This window comes from Coptis chinensis, chromosome 1 (assembly GCF_015680905.1).
Source record: "Coptis chinensis isolate HL-2020 chromosome 1, ASM1568090v1, whole genome shotgun sequence".
In the NCBI taxonomy this organism is placed as follows: Eukaryota; Viridiplantae; Streptophyta; class Magnoliopsida; order Ranunculales; family Ranunculaceae; genus Coptis; species Coptis chinensis.
The window spans coordinates 80033654-80052711 of record NC_141456.1 but is presented as its reverse complement, the minus strand read 5'-3'; the positions used below and the strand labels follow the sequence as shown (position 1 = coordinate 80052711).

Genomic DNA, 19058 nt, shown 5'->3' with positions numbered 1-19058 from the left:
TAAATAGAGAAGTTTATAAAGATAGCGTTGGCGGTATAACGTTTTAACGTACCATTGGATCACATTTTACGTGAAATTTAGTGTTTTGCCGCACCATTGGACTTAGCCTAATGGTGTTGGAAGTCTTATGACAGAGAGTAGGGTTTATACATTGATAAAGAATCTGTAAGAGTGTTAGAATTTTTCTAACTTGGAATCTTGATAGTTTTTACTTTGGAAGTACAGTTGGTTTTCATATCTGCAAGTGATATTTAACTCCATAATAGGAAGGGAAATAACAAATATAGCCACATACCTAATCCGTTATGTTAAATTTGTTTACTTACTTGCCCCTGCTAAGTCTGTATTCTTGTATAACATTGTTGCAAAGTTCTCTAAAGCTGCCAAGTTCTCTGTAGTGATGGCTGTTTCAGCATCCTTCCTGTTTGGTATTATTTTCTCAGGTTCAGTATTAGCCACCAAGAGTCAATTTCCTAAAATTTCCACAGAGAATCCCGAAGTTGTTAGAGAAACTTCGGAGCTTGGATATGTGTTAGTGGCTACTGTTTTCCTTGGGGTTCAGGTAAGATCCTTAAATAACTTCCATTTCCAGATATTTTCATCAAAAACTCAAAATAGATAGCCTGATTAAACTCCAAACGTGTACAGGGGATCTGATCAGGAATGTTAACAGGTGTCCTGATGCAAACAATCATTCTGTTGGTGAGCTTGTATCGAACTAACTGGCGAAAAGAGGTAGCGTAAATAATCATTCGTTCCAGACTTAATAAATGCTATTTTTATGTGTATGTTGTATTGGTGTTATGTTCCATGTGTAAGCTTTCCTTCACCTTAGGATGTAAGTGAGAATTGAGAATGGCATTGGTATTTTCATGTGTCTAGCATAAGATTATTACCACCCAGTTTTCAGTTCCCTTTAATGTAAACATTGAACGCTCCAGTTTTCAGTTCCTTTCTTTATGATTGTGAGAATGGTTATCGGGATTTTATGGAGAGGGGGGTTGTTGAGAATGTGGAAATAAATGGATTTAAGGGGAAAGAGTTGAATGACTTTGAGAAAAGGGATACTCCTATGCGGGTTGTTAAGACAGTAGAGGAATTTAAAGACAGAGTCGAACAACATTGAGAAAGGGGATACTTGTAATGACATGGAATCTGATGGAAATGGCAAGTTGTTCGAGGCATATACTGGGCTTGAAACTACTCCTATCCACGAGAAAATTAAGGATTGCTTTGTTGGGGAAGTAGATGCTGAGCTTGCTAATGCTTCAACCTCTCACCAGAATCCAAGTGGCAACAAGTCAATCCTGGTAGAAAGCTTGTTATTTTTGTTTTTCTGTTTGGTTGAAATGTATGTTTCTTTTATCTCCTTTACATTGTTGAATATGGTTTTCTATGTGATAACTTCCCTTATGTCTTACTTAGGGATTTCCATTCTGCCCCAAACCCGAAACCCGCCTGAAACCCGAAATAAAAACCCGCACCGAATTCTGCCCGAGTCCGACAAAATCCGAACCCGAACCCAGACCGAAATACATAGGGTCGGGTTTGGTCACACTATCTAAACCCGGACCGACCCAAACCCGACCTGATAATTTGGCCCTAAACCCGTTAAAAGGGTTAAAAAGCCCGAAACCATATCCGGACCAAACTCGAACCCAAAACCCGTTATAGAAGGTAAAAATGTTCGACCAAAACCCGAACCCGAACCAGACCATAATTCCCAACAGCTCTATTTTCATTTATTATCTATTTATCTTCAACAAACTTTTAGTCTTTTGCTCATTACTATTTACTTTTGGTCTTCAAGACAAATTACCTTTGACCGTACACTTACTACTCTTCTCCCTCTTCTCTCCAACAACTCCCCAAGGACAAGACAACCCAATCACACGTTCCAGAGATTGGTGGGTTTGATGGTGCTGCTAATTAAGTTTGCATTCACTAAGAAAATTTGCATCACCTCCTCAAATATCTCTTTCTAAATGTGGTCACCAAGGCTGAGCAAATCAACAGACTGGATTCACACTACCACAAGAAGTTCTAAATAAACCCAAAAGCCATCAATCTTATTGTCAAATCAACAGTCGGATTTCACACCACCACAAGAAGTCGAAACTCCAAAAAGCCATCAATCTTATTGAGTTATTGTCTTGGAATTGCTTGTCTTGCTTGGTCTACTTTTGTCTTCTTCTGCTTTTCAAAAAATGTAATCATGTGCGCTTTGAATCTTTGATGACTGTTGGGTAGCTTTACAATGTTAAAGTTAAATAGATCAAATCCAATAAAAGAATATGGCTTTTGATTAATTAGATGAAAAATAGGTTTTTCTTGAGATTTTGAGATCTAATAGCTGAAAATGACGTTCCTGATGAAGAGATCTAATATATTTTTATTTCATATATTTCGGGTTTTATCATACCCAAAATCCGAACCCGACCCGACCGACGGTACCCAAAATATAGGGTTAGGGTAGGATTTGGTCACATGTATCCAACAAATACCCGAACCCGACCCGCAAAGAACAGGGCCGATCCCAGGTAACCCGATACCCGTTCAAAACCCGAAAAATTGGGTTTGGGTCGGGTTGGGTACCCGTTTGGACATCCTACTCTTACTATGCTGCTCTTCAGAGTTCAGAGTACTTAAGCCCATAACCAAATTAGCAATAAAAAAAAGTCCACCATGTTTTTCGTGTCAGTTTGAATTTTTTTTTTTTTTTTTGTATTTTTACTTATTCATTTATTGTTAGATTAATTTCTAAGAAGATTACAAGATGTTTATATAGAGATTACAAGAATCTAAAATAGGAACTAAACTAAAACAGTCGGTGTGGATTTCTAAATAATACGTGAGGCGCGGGGTGCGCTCGGGTTAAGCCTTGGACGAGCGCAGGTTGCGCTATGCATGCGATGTATCTACTGGACTCTTGTCAAGGCACAGGCACAGGTCACGCTCTATCATGCTTTGGCAGAGCGTAGGTCGCGCTCTCCACTATGACGTGAAGAACAACTTCTAAAACTCCCCCTAAAGTTGGAAAATGAATATCAAGAACTCCCAACTTGCGAATTAATCTCAGAAAGGTGTCTTTTCCGAGAGGTTTAATGAAAACGTCAGCCACCTGATCTGAGGATGGAACGAATGTAGGAGATATTAACTTGGCCTGTATCTTGTCACATAAGAAATGACAGTCCAATTCGATGTGCTTCGTTCGTTCATGAAAAACTGGATTTTGAGAGAGATGAAGGGCGGCTTGATTGTCACAGAACATGTTCATCGGAGAAGAATGAAAGATGCCTAAGTCAGAGAGAAGATACTTCAACCATTGAGGTTCACATGCCAAGGTAGCCATGGAACGATATTCGGCTTCAGCAGAAGAACATGATACAGTGCTCTGTTTCTTTGTTTTTCAGGATATAGGGCTAGAACCAAGAAAAGTGCAATAACCACTAGTAGAACGACGAGTGGCGGGGACGACCACCAATCGAGTCATAGAAACCAGAGATATGTAAAGAACTATTAGCGGATAAGAGAATCCCTTTGTTGATCGAACCTTTAAGGTAGCAGAGTATACGATGAGTAGCATCTAGATGTGGAGTCTGTGGGGACTGCATGAAACGGCTGAGATAGTTAACAGAATAAGTGATATCTGGACATATAACTGTGAGATATAAGAGACGCCCAATCAAGCGACGATAGACAATAGGATCCTGAAGTAATGTGCCATCATCGGTATGGAGGTTGATGTTTTGTTCCATAGGGAACTCAGAAATACGACCACCAGTGGTACCACAATCAGACAAAATGTCCAAAAAGCATTTGCGCTGTGTAAGAAATAATCCTTCTTTGGAACGAGCAACCTCAATACCCAAGAAATATTTTAGACGTCCCAAGTCCTTGATATAGAACTTTGCATCTAAAAATTGCTTCAACTTATGAATGAGAGATGGATTGTTGTCTGTGATCAGAATGTCATCCACATACACAAGGACAAATGTAGAGTCAGAACCACAAATATTAGTGAATAGAGAATAATCAGACTTAGACTGAGTGAAGCCGGCAGTGATAAGAGTGGTAGATAGTTTGGCAAACCATTGCCGAGAAGCTTGCTAGAGTCCATATAAGGACTTATTGAGGCGATATCCCTGTTCTCCCCCTGTTTGGCGAATCCAAGAGGTAATGTCATATAAACAGTTTTATCCAAATCGCCTTGGAGAAAGGCATTGTGGACATCCAGCTGATGAAGAGTCCAATGTCTGTTAGTAGTAATGGAGAGAAGTAATCGAATAGTGACTAATTTAGCAACGAGTGCAAAAGTGTCATGATAGTCTGAATGATATTTAATCTTGAAAATCCATTTACAACCAATAGGCTTATGATGAGAGGATGACGGAACAAGAGTCCATATGTTATTTTGTTCCAAGGCTGCAATTTCAGCAGCCATAGCAACTCTCCATTCTGGAATTTTGACAGCTTGAGAAAAAGATGTAGGAACAACTGAAGAAGACACTTTAGACAAAAAGGCTTTATGACAAGTAGAAAAGTTAGTGTCAGAAACATATAAAGCCATATGATATAAGGTGGAAGACCGTGTTACCTTAGAGTCCAAGTGGATGAGGTTAGCCGAATGAAGAACTGTAGTAGGACAGTGATAATCTTTGATGAGAAGTGGTGGGGGATTTTGCACTCTAGTAGATCGAGGTGAGGTAGGAGGGTTGGGTTGTGGTGGCTGAGGGAGTTCCAAAATTGCAGGTGCCGAATCTGGCTGAGTTGGAAGAGTGTCAGTAGGGAAGGCGTGGGTGTGCTCGATTTGTGGAGTTACATGAGATGATTGAAGGTCGAATGTCTCATTGTCAGGGATGGGTAAGGGATAAACTGGCAGATGAGATGGTGGGTAAGATAAATTTTGATAGGGGAAGGCATTCTCATGGAAAATCACATCACGGGAAGTATAAATTTTCTTGGAAGATAAATCATAAATGCGATAGCCTTTCTGAGCATAAGGATAACTAATGAAGATGTCAGATTTCCCGCGGTGATCAAACTTATTTTTAATGGAAGTGTTGTGAGCAAAACATAAACAACCAAAAACACGAAGGTGGGCAAGAGTGGGAGGTGTTGTAAATAAAAGCTCATGAGGTAATTTGTCATTTAACAAGGTGCTAGGAGTTTTGTTAATGAGATAGCCTGCGGTGAGAATGCATTCACCCTAGAAGGATAATAGGAGATGAGCTTGAAAACGTAACGCTCGTGCAACGTTGAGTAAGTGACGATGTTTTCTTTCAACAACAACGTTTTATTGGGGAGTAGCAACGCAACTACGTTGGTGGATAACCCAATGTTTTGAGAAAAATTGTTGCATGTTATGGGATATAAATTCGGATCCATTGTCGGATCGAAGGACTTGGATTTCATGAAAATGGTCATCAATGTTACTATGGCCAGATATGATTGAATGTATTGTAGAATGAAATTGAGTATAAACCATAGCAAAAAAAGATTGTAAATGCATGACAGTTTCAGATTTGACAGTCATAAGATAAATCCATGTAGCACGACTAAAATCATCGATAATAGTTAAGAAAAAACGAGCATTGGAATAGGAAGGTAAATAAAAAGGACCCCAAATGTCACAATGAATCATTTGGAAAGGTCTAATAGTTTTTATTGAACTATGAGAAAAAGATAAGCGTGTTTGCTTAGCTTGCGGACATATAATGCAAGTAGTATTATTGGAACTAGAAATGAAAGGAAACTACTTAGCTAAAATCTGCAAAGGCGTGGAAGAGAGATGTCCTAAGCGATAATGTCATAAATTATTGGTGGTGGAGTTGTGGGAGGAGCAAACGGAAGCTAGTTGGAGATGGTAGAGTCCCCCATTAAGCCGTCCCAATCCAATCTTCTTCTTCGTTAACTGGTCCTGAAAAAGGCAAGAATCATTAGTGAACGTGACAGAGATAGGGTGAGATTTGAATAGTTCACTAATGGAAAGCAAGTTGAAATGAAAGGTGGGAACAAACAAAACATTGTCAAGACGCAATAGAGGAGATAGAATAACACTACCAACATGAGTAATTAAATGGTCTGTTCCATCCGAAAGTTTAAGAGTGGAATGTGTTAAACAAGTATGATAATGAAAAAACAGATGTAATGATGAACAGACATGATTGGTAGCACCAGAGTCAATGATCGATATGGACTTAGAAAAACACGAGAGAGATATACCTATCAGGTTTGCTTGTGAAGGGGTACTACCTGAATCAAGCAAACTGAGAAGTTGGTTGTATTGTTCTGTAGAGAAAACAGGAGAATTGGAGTCTGTAGCAACCAAATTGACTTGAGCAGGCCTGGGTGGATAAACGTGCAGTTTGTAACATGTACCAATATGATGTCCAACCCAGTTACAATGATTGCAGAATGGACAAGCACGGGGGCGCTCAGGTGGCCTTGTATATGAGGGTGCGCGCGCTCTGAACTGAGGCAAACCAATGTTGTGCTGCGGAGGCTTAGATGGGCCTAATTTCGAAGACAAAGCCTAGTTGGTCTTTTGAAAGTGAGTACTCAGGGCAGCAGTGTCTGGAGCAGAAGGAAAAGAGAGTGCATGAATCTCTTGTTGCTTTTCTTCCTGTCGGATTAAGGAATAAATCTTGGACATATGAGGAAAAGGGTCCATTAAGAGAATTTGACTGTGAATGGATTGAAAACGAGCATCTAGTCCTTGCATGAATTTCATAGAATGACTGTCTTCAACCTCTTTGACGAAAATAGATGTATGACCACAAGTACAAGCAGGCATAGTAGATAAAGAACTTAATTCATCCCATAAAGATTTAAGCAAAGTGAAATAAACAGATATCGGACGATTGTCTTGCTTGAGAAGAGTGACGGAATCCTTCAGTTGAAAAACCTTGGGTGCATTAGTTTGCGAAAAACGATCACCTAGATCTTTCCAGATTTCGGATGCAGAGTCAGCATAGACGATGCTTCCACGGATATCTGGAGTAACAGAATTGAAAATCCATGAAGCAACGAGGTCATCACATCGTGACCACTTGGATTTTTCTTTGGGAGCGATGGGAGGTGTGATAGAGCCATCGACAAAACCAAACTTATTCTTTGCTAGAAGGGCTCGAGAGATTGTCCGTAACCAAGTCGGATAATTGTCACCGGATAATAGAGGAGATACGAGAATAGCCGTGGGGCTATCTGAGTGGTGTACAAAGAAAGGATCATCGGAACCTGGAAGAGAGTCATTATTGGTGTTTGAAGCGTCGGCCATTGAGAATCGAGAGGAGGCGGAAGCTTATAGTGGTTAGGGTTAGGGTTTGGATCGAAATTAGGCTGATACCATGATAAATTAGAGAGAGAGAGAGATTGATTTGAGAGAATATTTATTTGATTAATTTCTAAGAAGATTACAAGATGTTTATATAGAGATTACAAGAATCTAAATATGAACTAAACTAAAACTTGATCGGTGTGGATTTTTTAAATATCTGTAGGCGAGGTGCTTCGGGTTAAGCCTAGACGGCCAGTCGCGACTCTGCATGCGTTGTATCTATTGGACTCTCGTCAAGGCACAGGTGCAGGTCGCGCTCTATCATGCTTTGGCAGAGCGCAGGTCGCGCTCTCCACTGTGACGTGAAGAACAACTTCTAATAGTTATCGTGTATCATAAATATCATTTTATATGTAATCATGTAATGTATCTATATGAGCAATACAATACATTGGGAACTTTTGTCTTACAAGTTGCATTACAACACATTTGTAATCATCCATTGTATCTATTGTGTGGGATTGAAGTCTTTATGCCAAGCCAGCTATTTAAAAAAGAGAACAAAATAACTGTGGGGTTTAGCTTTTTACTATGTTATTGGAATGTAATATGCTAATGTAATTACGATCATAATAGATGTAACAGAATATTTAGGATTGCTCTTTCTATTATAAGTTTTGTGGATACCAAAGTATAGAAAGAAGGTGGGTAAAAGTCTTACTCTAGAAATACTCTTTCATGAATGTTTACCTAAATAACTGCTTGAGTGTTGAATATTACCTAAATACTTTCAATTGACATTGACCTCTAACAAGTCAAGTGAATGATGACCCTGCAGGAAATTGACCTTAGAATTGGTGCCTCTTTCACAAGGTTCCAGACGTTGCTGCTGAGAGATAAGTTCGTGCTTCATGGTGAAGTTCGTGCTTATGAAGTTCGTGCTGAGAGACGTTGCTTCACAAGGTTCCAGACGTTGTATTTTATTAGTTTTTTTTTCCCATTTATATTATGATTTCTTTGTAAAATGGTATGAAAATGCATTATGTACAGGATAAATTTAGCTTAAATAAAAATTTATGATTTCTGTATATGGTGCAAGAGGACCATTTATTTTTTAGGTTTAGCTAGTCGCTACAAAATATGAGAAATTATTTTTTTTATCAACAACCCATCAGCAACGGTTCATAACCGTTACAAACGAATAGGTGTGAACAAGCTGATTTTTTTTAAAAATTAGCTAACAACTTTGCAACGATTAAAGACCGTTGGTAATATTTTTAACAAATTACCAATGCTTACCAAGCGTTTGTAAAATCAAAAAACCATTGCAAAGGTTTTAAATTTATGTATGAAATAAGTATAAAAAGCGTTTACAAATCATTATTGCAACGGTTAATAAGCGTTGGAAATTTCTGTTTGCAATGCTTTTTAACCGTTGCAAACATTTCCAACACTTTACCCACACTATATTTGCAACCCATTTTAAGCGTTGCGAAAATTATTCGTAACGGTTTTTTGCCGTTAGTAATAGCCTGTTATGGTGTAGTATATAGAAGCCGAGTATATTGCAGTCATTGAGTGTTGCAAAGAGATGTTATGGATGAAGATGTTCTTCAATGAACTAGGGCTAAAGCAGAAACAGTTTGTAGTTCTGTGTGACAGTTATAGCGCCATCCATTTGAGCAAGAATTCGAGTTTTTATTCTAGATTCAAACACATACATGTGCGTTATCATTGGATTAGAGAAGTTCTCGAAGAGAAATAATTGTGTATATAGAACATCTATACCGACAAGAATGGGTCGGATATGATGACCAAGGTTTTGCCCAAGGGCAAGTTCGATGCTTGTTGTACTACTGCCGGATTGGTGGCACGCACCTCCCACTGATTTAGGAATGCGTGGAAGTATTCCCCCTCATGGTTCGGGAGGGGGAGATTGTTGGGTCCCTCACCTCGTAAAGTATTGAAAACTGGTTTCGTTTTGGAAACCAATTGGAGTTGCCTATTGCACTTGAGTTTCAAATTCTTTTAGGAAACCAAATTGGAACTTGGGAGTCTATAAATACTCTCGTATGTTAGTATAACACAAAAAAAATGAGAGAAAACCAATTTTGAGAGCAACCAAAATTGAGATAAAATCTTTGCAAAGATATAAGACTTGTAAGGAGAGAGATTTGTAGAAAAGAGATCTAGTAAGTGTTGGAGAGACTTGTGAGGAGTGATTATAATCTTTTTTCCCAATCTTATAAAGAATTTGCTCTTGTGGATTAAGTATCATTGGTCGAACCACGTTACATCTTGTGTTGTGGTATGTTTTACTTTCTTTGTATTATTATTATTTGTTTGTGATAGTTGTTGATTGCTTAGAGAGTTGGGCTTGCTAGGTTGGTTGTAGTTAAATTTCAGATTTTTCGATTGGCGTATAGAGTGTTAATTCAAGCTATCTTAGAGAGTATCGATTGGTATTGTTTTCCCCAACAAACAAACCCTATACATTGCTAATAGTAAGTAAATCATCATTTTGGTATAACAACCCTATTCTAACAAAGTAGTATCAAATGTAAATTCATAAACCACATAAAGAACTGAGTTGTGACACAAAAAGAACCAAGAAGCATCGTCAACCATTCTCGCTATATATGAAACATTGAATTACATCCACCACACAAGTGGGACACGGATCGCTAGTACATGATCACTGCAAATTTTACGCTCTTTTCAAATAACAGCTAATCAGAGATACAAATAACAAAAATAAAATACAACCCGTAAGTAAGAAATATACCATCATCATATGATACATATATTGAATTACATCCACACTACAAATACCAAATACAAGAATCGCTAATACATGACCACTGAAAATTTTATGGTCTGCTATGAATAACAGCTAATTAGAGATGCAAATAACAATACATAAGGGAAAGAATACCGTCATTACCAAAGAAATGCCTACTGTAGGGGAGCGATATCTTATTATGCACACGTGCAACGTAAGCGAACTCAGGACGCCGACCCTCAAGACCAAGCTGTGAGGAGCTCCCTCAGGAACACCCAGGTACAGCGACCTCCAAGAGCGACCTACGAGAAAGGAGGACGAAGTTATTTCAGTACGAGCACATGGCAGAACGCCTCGTGTAATGATAACCATCAGGGGTAATCACTCCGACCTCCAAGAGCGACCTACGAGAAAGGAGGACGAAGTTATTTCAGTACGAGCACATGGCGAAGCATACCGTGTAATGATAACCATCAGGGGTAATCATTACCCATCTCCGGAAAATAGGGATAACCTCATCAGCACCCAATGAGTGCATGACTTATAATATAATCAGCTCGACACTCATTCACGATCTCGACCTTACACGTGTATCATAAACACACGTGTCTTCTAGATTGGTCCTTCCCTAAGCCTATAAATACCACCTGATTGAACTACGTCGGGCCTGATTCCTCTCTCCCAAAAAAGAAATAAAAGGAGAAAAACTAAGAAGAGGATACGTAGGCAGTTCGCTCAGAAGCGAACTCGGTCCCAACAAGAAATCCAAAACACCCCTTTACATTGGCGCCGTCTGTGGTTTCGATTACTTGAGAGCCACTTTAGATCAGTTCATCCATCTCTAACTCTCAAGCCCACGAAGCATGGTTAGCATAGAAGATCAAGTCCAGCACCTTGCCCACCAGTTGGGAATAACGAATGAGAGCATTTCCTTGCTCAGGGAAGAAAATGCTACTTTACGTGCTCAGGTGGATAGTTACCAGCAACAACAAGTCGGCAACGGAGCAGAGAACAGCATCAATGACGTTAATCAGCAGATTAATGAGTTATCCCAAAGGATCGGCGTAACGCCGCAAAGAAGGATTCGACACCGCAGTTGTGCACAAGATGCTTAAGGCGTATCGCGATCTCCGTTCACCGCAGAGGTCCTCAATAAAGCCTATCCACAAGACTTTATCCAGCCACGCTTTCCCATGTATGCGACGGCAAAGACGCGTGCCGGGTCGACATGTGGCTCGATATATTCGAGTTTGGCACTTTTATACTCACCGAGTTTGATCATCTCCACTGCAGATTATTTCCGCCAGCCTCAAGGGATGGCGCCTCGATTGGTTCTTTCAATGGAATCGATTCTATAAAACCTTCGAGCAATTTTATCGATTTGTTACCGCCCGGCCCAAGACGTCCACAACAGGCGGAAGAAGGCAGATCTTGATTCCTTGTTTCAGTTATCATTCAAGGAGGACGAAACTATTTGTGAATTCCTAGGACGGTTCAAGGCCGAACTGTTGTGCATGGAAAGTGGCTTGAAAGAGTCTTTCGCCACACTGGCCTTTTCCAAAGCTTGCCGAGTGCAAAACACCGACCTCGCTAGGTCGTTGATGAAGGAACGCCCAGAGACATTGTCCGAGCTCTACGCTCGCGTGGACAAGTACATCAAGTTGCGAGAAACTTTAAAACTCCACGGCCCAGCGAGAACCACGAGGTCGCGCAGCAGATCTCGGATCGTACATCACGGGCAAAGAAGCGCTTAGGTCGCTTTGCACCAAAGGCCGACACCCGCTCGAGAAAAGCGGTAGAGAGTTAAGCCATCCCGACGGCTCCCCGGCTACATGCGGGTAAAATTAAAGCGAGCCCCATTCTTAGGCCCGGTGAAGGGGACCGATGGAGATCATACTAATAAGCCATTTTGCGCATTTCACAATGCCAAATGCCATGAGACTGATGAGTGCTGGGGGCTTAAACACTATCTCCAGGATCTAGTGGAAGCCGGCCCCATCAAACAGTACACTCGCATTCCTAACGGCGATCTGCGACACAAACTGATGGCTCGTCGAGTCCGTAGTCGATCTCCATCTCGCCGCCACTCCCAAGAGTTTCAAGGTCGTCCACGCAGCAGAGGACGTCCACGATCGATCGTTAGCGCGCCGAGCCGGCAACTTCATCCGATCGTGACAATGATCGAACCATTCACGTGATTACTTTTCCGGATGATTCCGTCACCTCATCCAGAGAGAAAAGACGTCGTGTCGGCGCTCTTCAGGAAGTCTATCATTTCACCTCCCAGGCAGCTCACGCCCCGCGTGGTTCAGTCGCAGCTCCAGCGATATCACTTTTACGGAGGCCGATTTAAGCAAAGTCTGCCTTCCTCATAATGATGCATTGGTTGTCCATGTCAAAATTAGCGACTGGACAGTCAAGCGCGAACTGATCGACCCCGGCAGTTCCTGTGACATCTTGTTCTACCACACCATGCAAGAGATGAGCCTTCCCAAGTCCGTCCTCGTCGACCCGATCGCCCCCCTTTATGGTTTCAATGGATCCAGGGCCGATCCCATTGGTGATATTATACTTCCAGTGTCGGTGGGCTCTAGAGAGGACAAGATCACCTGCAATACACGGTTCTGCGTTCTAGACAGCAAGTCGCCATACAATGCCATCCTCGGACGACGCTGGATTCATCAGATGCAGGCGGTACCGTCCACTTTACATCAAGTTCTCCGTTTCCCAGGACCTCGAGGCATGATGGAACTTAGAAGCAATCAACTTGAAGCGTACCATTGTAACCAGGTCAAATCAACAGATGAGACCGCTCGTGAATTGCTTCCCACCATACAGGAACCCTCCAGCTACACAATGGCACGTGACTTAGTCGCAGAAGTCCAACCCGAATCGCCAAGCAAAATCTTGGGGCTCTTACAAGCGAAGTTCTCTCCATGCCGATACCGCTTTTCGCTCCCGAAGTCCTCAATGCGCCAGCAAAGACCTCTAACATTGATCCAATGACAGTAGCTTCGTCAGTTAAAGTTTCAGAGATCGTCCCAGCTCATGTCAGGCCGCCACAGTCAACAGCAGCAGCCGCACCATCAATGTGCTTGCAGCCAGGTCCCACTCTCCAGGTCGTGGATACCCCGGCGTATTTGCCAAACAAGTCGCGCTCCACCCTCAGCCGGTCGGTCAGTCCCACCAGGTGTTCAGACCTTCTCCGATAGCGAGTCGCCAAAAGCGATTAGGTGTTTTCGCCATCGTGGTAAAACCCCAAATGCGAAAAAAGAAAAAGTGAATCTTGGCACCGAAGACGACCCCAAGTTTGTATATGTAGGGGCTAACCTAGACCCCACACTCAGATCTCACCTTGTAAATTTCTTATCCATGAATAAAGATGTTTTTGCTTGGTCGTATATCGATGTGCCTGGGATAGATCCCGCAGTCGCTTGCCATAAATTAAATGTTAATCCCCATGCTAGACCAGTCCGCCAACGACCCCGCCGACTATCCCTGTGTTTTCAAAAAGCCATCAATGACGAGGTCGACAAACTCAAGCAAGTCGGTTTTATCCGAAAAGTAGACTATCCGGAGTGGATCGCTAACATCGTGGCCGTACCCAAAAAGAACGGAACGGTTAAGCCTATCGTCGATTTTCTTAATGTAAATCGGGCCACCTCAAAAAGACGGTTTTCCCTACCTCGCGATTGACCGACTTGTCGACCGGACTGTGGTCATGAGCTTCTCTCCTTCATGGACGCCGATCGATGGGTACAACCAAATCCCACTCGCAGAGGAGGATCAAGAGAAGACCTCTTTCATAACGAGAGCAAGGGATCTATTGCTAACGTTCTCCGCTTCGGCTTAAAAACGCCGGAGCAACATATCAACGCCTGGTCACCGACATGTTCCAAGACATGTTAGGCGACACCATGGAGGTCTACGTCGATGATATGGTCGTCAAGAGTAAGAAAGCGGTGATCACCTCACCCACCTTGAGCAAGCATTCTCGATTCGCCCGTGACGGGCATGAAACTCAATCCAGAGAAATGCCTTTTTGGAGCGCCCTCCGCAAGTTTTAGGGTATCAAGTGTCTCGGCCGAGGGATCGGGCGAATCCGCACAGATCCGGCGTTCTTAGACATGCCCGATCCGCGCACGAAGAAACAAATACAGAAATTGTCAGGCATGGTCGCTGCACTCAACCGATTCATATCAAGGGCATCCGATAAGTGTAGACCGTTCTTGCAACTCCTTAAAAAGGCGAGCAATTCTCATGGAGCGATCAGTGTCATCAAGCATTCGCCACTCTCAAAGAGTACCTCACCCGCCCGCCTTAGCTAAACCTGTAGATGGAGAGACTCGGGGCTCTATCCGGCAAGATATCGATTTCGCCATCACTCGGTTCTCTTCAAAGAGGAAAATAATTCAGAAAAACCGATCTACTTCACAAGCAAGGCGCTCACGACAGGAAAAGAATTACTCTCCTTCCGGAAAGAGCGATTTGCTTTGTTGTATTCGCACGGAAATTCAGGCCTTACTTTCGGTAGATCAAATCAAAGTTCTTACCGACCTCCCATTGAAGAAAATTCTCCACAAAGAAAACAAAACTACTTGAATGGCAGTTTGGGCTGAAGAACTCGGCGAACACCACCTGGAATTCATACCACGAATTTCCCAGAAGGGACAGGTCGTTACCAATTTTTTAGCGGATTTCCCTGTTGATGACCCCAATTGGGAACAAGAGACCGACCTCCCAGATTTGAAGGAGCACATCAAATCCACCTGGTCTCTCTTTGTAGATGGTTCTAGTAATCCCGGCGGCAGCGGCATCGGGGTTGTCTTAGTTTCACCCGATGGAACGGTGATGGAAAAGTCCGTTCGCATCGACTTTGCCACTTCGAACAATGAGGCGGAGTACGAGGTGCTGATCGGGGGACTTCAGTATGGGCCGGCTTCGGCGTCGAAGAGATCCAAGTCTTTAGTGACTTCGCGAACCGATCGTTCGCAAAGTTGCAAAAAGAGTACACTACCCATGAAGGTAACCTTTCCAAGTATCTTCGTGTCGTTCATCGGCTTATTGCCTTCTTTTAAGCGGTACACATACATCATTTCTTGCGTGAGGAGAACCGCCACGCAGACAGGTTTAGCTTACTTGGCTACCCGGACCGAAATGCGTTCCCGACAAATTCTCATAGAAGTCGCCGATCGACCGGCATACCAAGTCGACTACACCTTGATGATAAGCGACTTATTTCCTCTCTCTGCCACTCAGTTGAGTCAAGCATGGATGCAACCCATCATTGATTATATCCAGCACGGCACGCTCCCTGAGGAGCGTACCAAGGCTAAGCGGATCCCCTACCAAGCCCGACGTTATTGTTTGGTTCATAACAAATTGTTCAGAAAATCCGCTGGAGGCCCGCACTTACGGTGCATTACCCCAGAACAGGGTCAGTTGATTTTTGCAGAAATCCACGAAGGAGAATGTGGAAATCACGCGGTGGTCGCTCGTTAGCCCACAAGGCCATCTCTCAAGGATATTTTTGGCCTCGGATGCAGATCGATGCCAAAGCATATGTCCTCAAATGTCTCAAATGCCAAACGTTTGGCCACAATATCATCCAACCTGCTCGCGAACTGATCAGCATAGCGAGCCCGTGGCCATTCCACATGTGGGGCATGGACATTATGGGCCCATTCATCCCACAGAAGAGTACTGGCTTTCGCTTTGTCCTAGCTGCAACCGACTACTTCACCAAGTGGGTCGAGGCTATTCCTTTAGCACACGTCAAAGAGTCACATGTCCGAAACTTCATTTGGACCTACATCATCACCAGATTTGGCTTGCCACACACACTAGTCATGGATAATGGGCCCCAGTTTAAAGGCAGAACGGTCAAAGAGTTTCTAGCCAAGTGGAAGATCATTCACGCATTTTCTACTCCACGAAGACGCTTTCGAGTAATGGTCGCGAGAAAAGAACAAAGCAATCTTGGAAAACTTGAAGAAAAAGATTGAAAAGAATAAGAGCCAATGGCCAAATCAATTAGAGAATATTCTCTGGGCTCACCGCACCACAGCTAGATCCAGTACCGGCGAATCACCATTCTCCTTATGCTATGGCACAGAAGCCGTAATTCCCACCGAGCTAACAGTTACTACGACTCGATCAGAACTGGTCGAGTCAGGACATAACGACTCCGTGTTAGCACGAGAAGTCGACCTGTTGGAAGAAAAGCGGGACTTAGCTGCCATCAGAGTCGCATCTTATCAGCAAACTCTGAAGAACTCCTACAACAAGCGAGTTCATCCTAGGTCTTTTCAACCTGGAGACCTAGTGCTCAAAAAGACGCAAGACGATTCCAAGTTATCACCCACATGGGAAGGCCCCTACATCGTGGAACGCGTCGTCGGCAATGGAGCATACTGGCTAAGAACCCAAGAGGGGAAGATATTGCCTCGCCCTTGGAATACTTACCTATTGAAATTTTTTACCAGTAGCGATATTCACGTTGTATAGCTTTATGTTCACATTAATGAAATTTACGTTTCTTGGGTTAGCTAGTAAGGTATAATCTACTTACTTGTAGTGACAAGTCAACCAGTTTACACAGCATAGATAAACAACACGCCATCGGGTCCACCATTTCAACCAACCAGCCTCATTGCCGTCGCGACACGAAGAACGCCTCTCATGAGCGCATGACTCTCGGAGCTTGCAGGCTCTACAGCCTTTCCAAGTCTTGTTACGTCGAGGACCTATATTTCTAGGATCGACTACACGAGAACGGCTCTCCATGACTGACTCTCTACCGGAGCTTACAGAGCTCTGACCTTTCCAAGTCTTGTTACGCCGAGGACCTATATTTCTAGGATCGACTACACGAGAACGCCTCTCCGCGAGCATACAACTCTCCGAGCTTACAGGCTCTGACCTTTCCAAGTCTTGTTACGCCGAGGACCTATATTTCTAGGATCGACTACACGAAGAACTCTCGCGAAAGCATCTGACTCGGAGCTTACAGGCTCTACAGCCTTTACAGTGTCTTGTTATCGATGACTTATATGTCTACGATTGATTGACGTAACGGCTCCCCACGAAAGCAGATCGCTCCTCGAGCCCGCATGATCCATTGACCCCTCCAATCCCTGTCACGTCGACGACCTATACTTCTAGGGTGTCCACAAGACAGGACGCATATTACTAGATTCCTAAGCAGAGCGCTAATTACACACCAGTCCACGGCAATATACATACGGAACTTCTCCAATCAGATTATATAACCATGCATCATAATAGCTACATCCACCGATCTGCTGGGATTACCCAGGAAATCCAGATCGATGATCATTACAAAAATTAACCAAGTGTGGAACTGCCACTTTCGTGGAAACCAGTTCCTTGAATAAAAATGGCGAACCGCTTTCCAGCAAGCCCGAAAACACGACTCTATTGTTGACTCGTGATAAGTATAAGAGAGAAAATGTGAACTAAACTTACAACTCAAGACCGGTAGAGTCAAATGAAGATCACCTTATCGATTCTCGATGACATGCTTATCTTCCGGCTGCGCTTAGTCGAAGTAAAGATGCCGAGCTAACCTCAAAGATCACACGATCTCATTCCCTCCTTCATCGCCAAAGAACCGCTTTTCCTCGGGTGTCATACTTTTCGTCCAAAGCGGCATAGGCGTATACAGCTTCAAGATGCCGGCTTCGCTAGCGCCACCTTCCCGACATTTTTCACATAAGCGGTCACCACGGCTAGTTCCCCTCTAACTCTGTCACGCAGTCACTAACGGCATTCTCGCGGTGGCGCCTCGATACTTGGTCGTCATCAAATCCGGCTTTCTCTTGTTCCGCCCCACGCAGCTTCGCGATACATCCTAGCTCGACGCGTGAGGGTTACCATTCATCTCCGGCGTTTTTGTACAACATCTTTCAGCTTTGTCATATCCTCGCAAAAACCGCATGAAGCAAGTTAACAAATCAGTTCGCCCTAGTAACTGACATAACAACTCAGTAGGTCTCGAGTTTACCAAACAAGCGGCCATATCCATCATCCCCAGTAGAGTGTCCATGTCCTCATCCTTCACCTCTGGCTTGTCACCATCCAGTACGATCCCCTTCAGAACACTGGTCGCTATGGGTGCCGAGTGGAAGCTACAGACCGAGTGTTTCACCATACGCTTCTTCCCAGTCCTCCCCACGTAGTAGAACTCGCTCCCCACATCACCCACGTCGCGGACGAGCTCACCACCGACGATCGGCGGCCTTTGCCCTGTGTCGCTACACTCTCCGGCAGTGGCGACCCACTGCTGTCGCCACCGTTCGCGGCGACCTAAAGACAATGCCGCCAGTGGGACGCCCAGCCCTCCTAGAACGCTTATGACTCTTCGCCTCTATAAATCAGTTTTTTCCTCTTCCCGCGATCACCATGCACGCGTCGGCGGTTGAAACTCCATCTCTTCCATTATCGAGAAGTTTCCCTCATGCTATTCCTTCCCTCGCGATAATGGACGACATCTCGCCATGATAACAACCTAGAGCACAAACGTATTGTCACACGAGCTATAGTTTTTTACCCCCACCTTTTATCAACAAGAGAATCCTCACAGAAGAGAATAAACGTACCTGGATAAGCGGCAATGGAGGAGAGGCACAGCAAATGAGCAGAGCAAGTAGGCAGACTGAAGCTTTGGGAAGAAGGCAAGCAAATACTTGTCTTGGTCTGTGATAAGCCGCTTTTATTCAAAAGAAAACGTCTTTTCCTAAGCGCCTCTTAATTACCTTGAGACGCCAAACGCCATCTGCCTGCCATCATTACGTTCCTTGAACCGTTTGTATCCCTCCACGTGTCAGGCACGCGAGGGAACACTGCTGTTAGCGGCACTGAACACGAAGCGTTTCGACTTGCATCACAGAGCTGAAGCCAGCGATCTGATCCCCACGTTACGACGCTCATGCAAGCATCTCAGCCAGACGTTGAAGTTGTCATTACAACATACCT

At 43.5% G+C, this 19058-nt stretch overlaps 1 long non-coding RNA gene across 2 annotated transcripts; it reads left to right on the top strand.

The window, feature by feature from the left end:
• The first annotated feature begins 318 nt into the window (after positions 1 to 318).
• Positions 319 to 8367, top strand: LOC147525366 (uncharacterized). 2 transcript variants are annotated; one of them, XR_015198031.1, is made up of 3 exons: positions 331 to 562; positions 649 to 1310; positions 8118 to 8367. It is a non-coding gene; the product is annotated as an uncharacterized LOC147525366 (long non-coding RNA). The 2 variants fall into 2 exon arrangements; XR_015198030.1 differs by lacking the exon at positions 8118 to 8367 and having other exon boundaries at positions 319 to 562; positions 649 to 1420.
• Positions 8368 to 19058: the final 10691 nt, after the last annotated feature.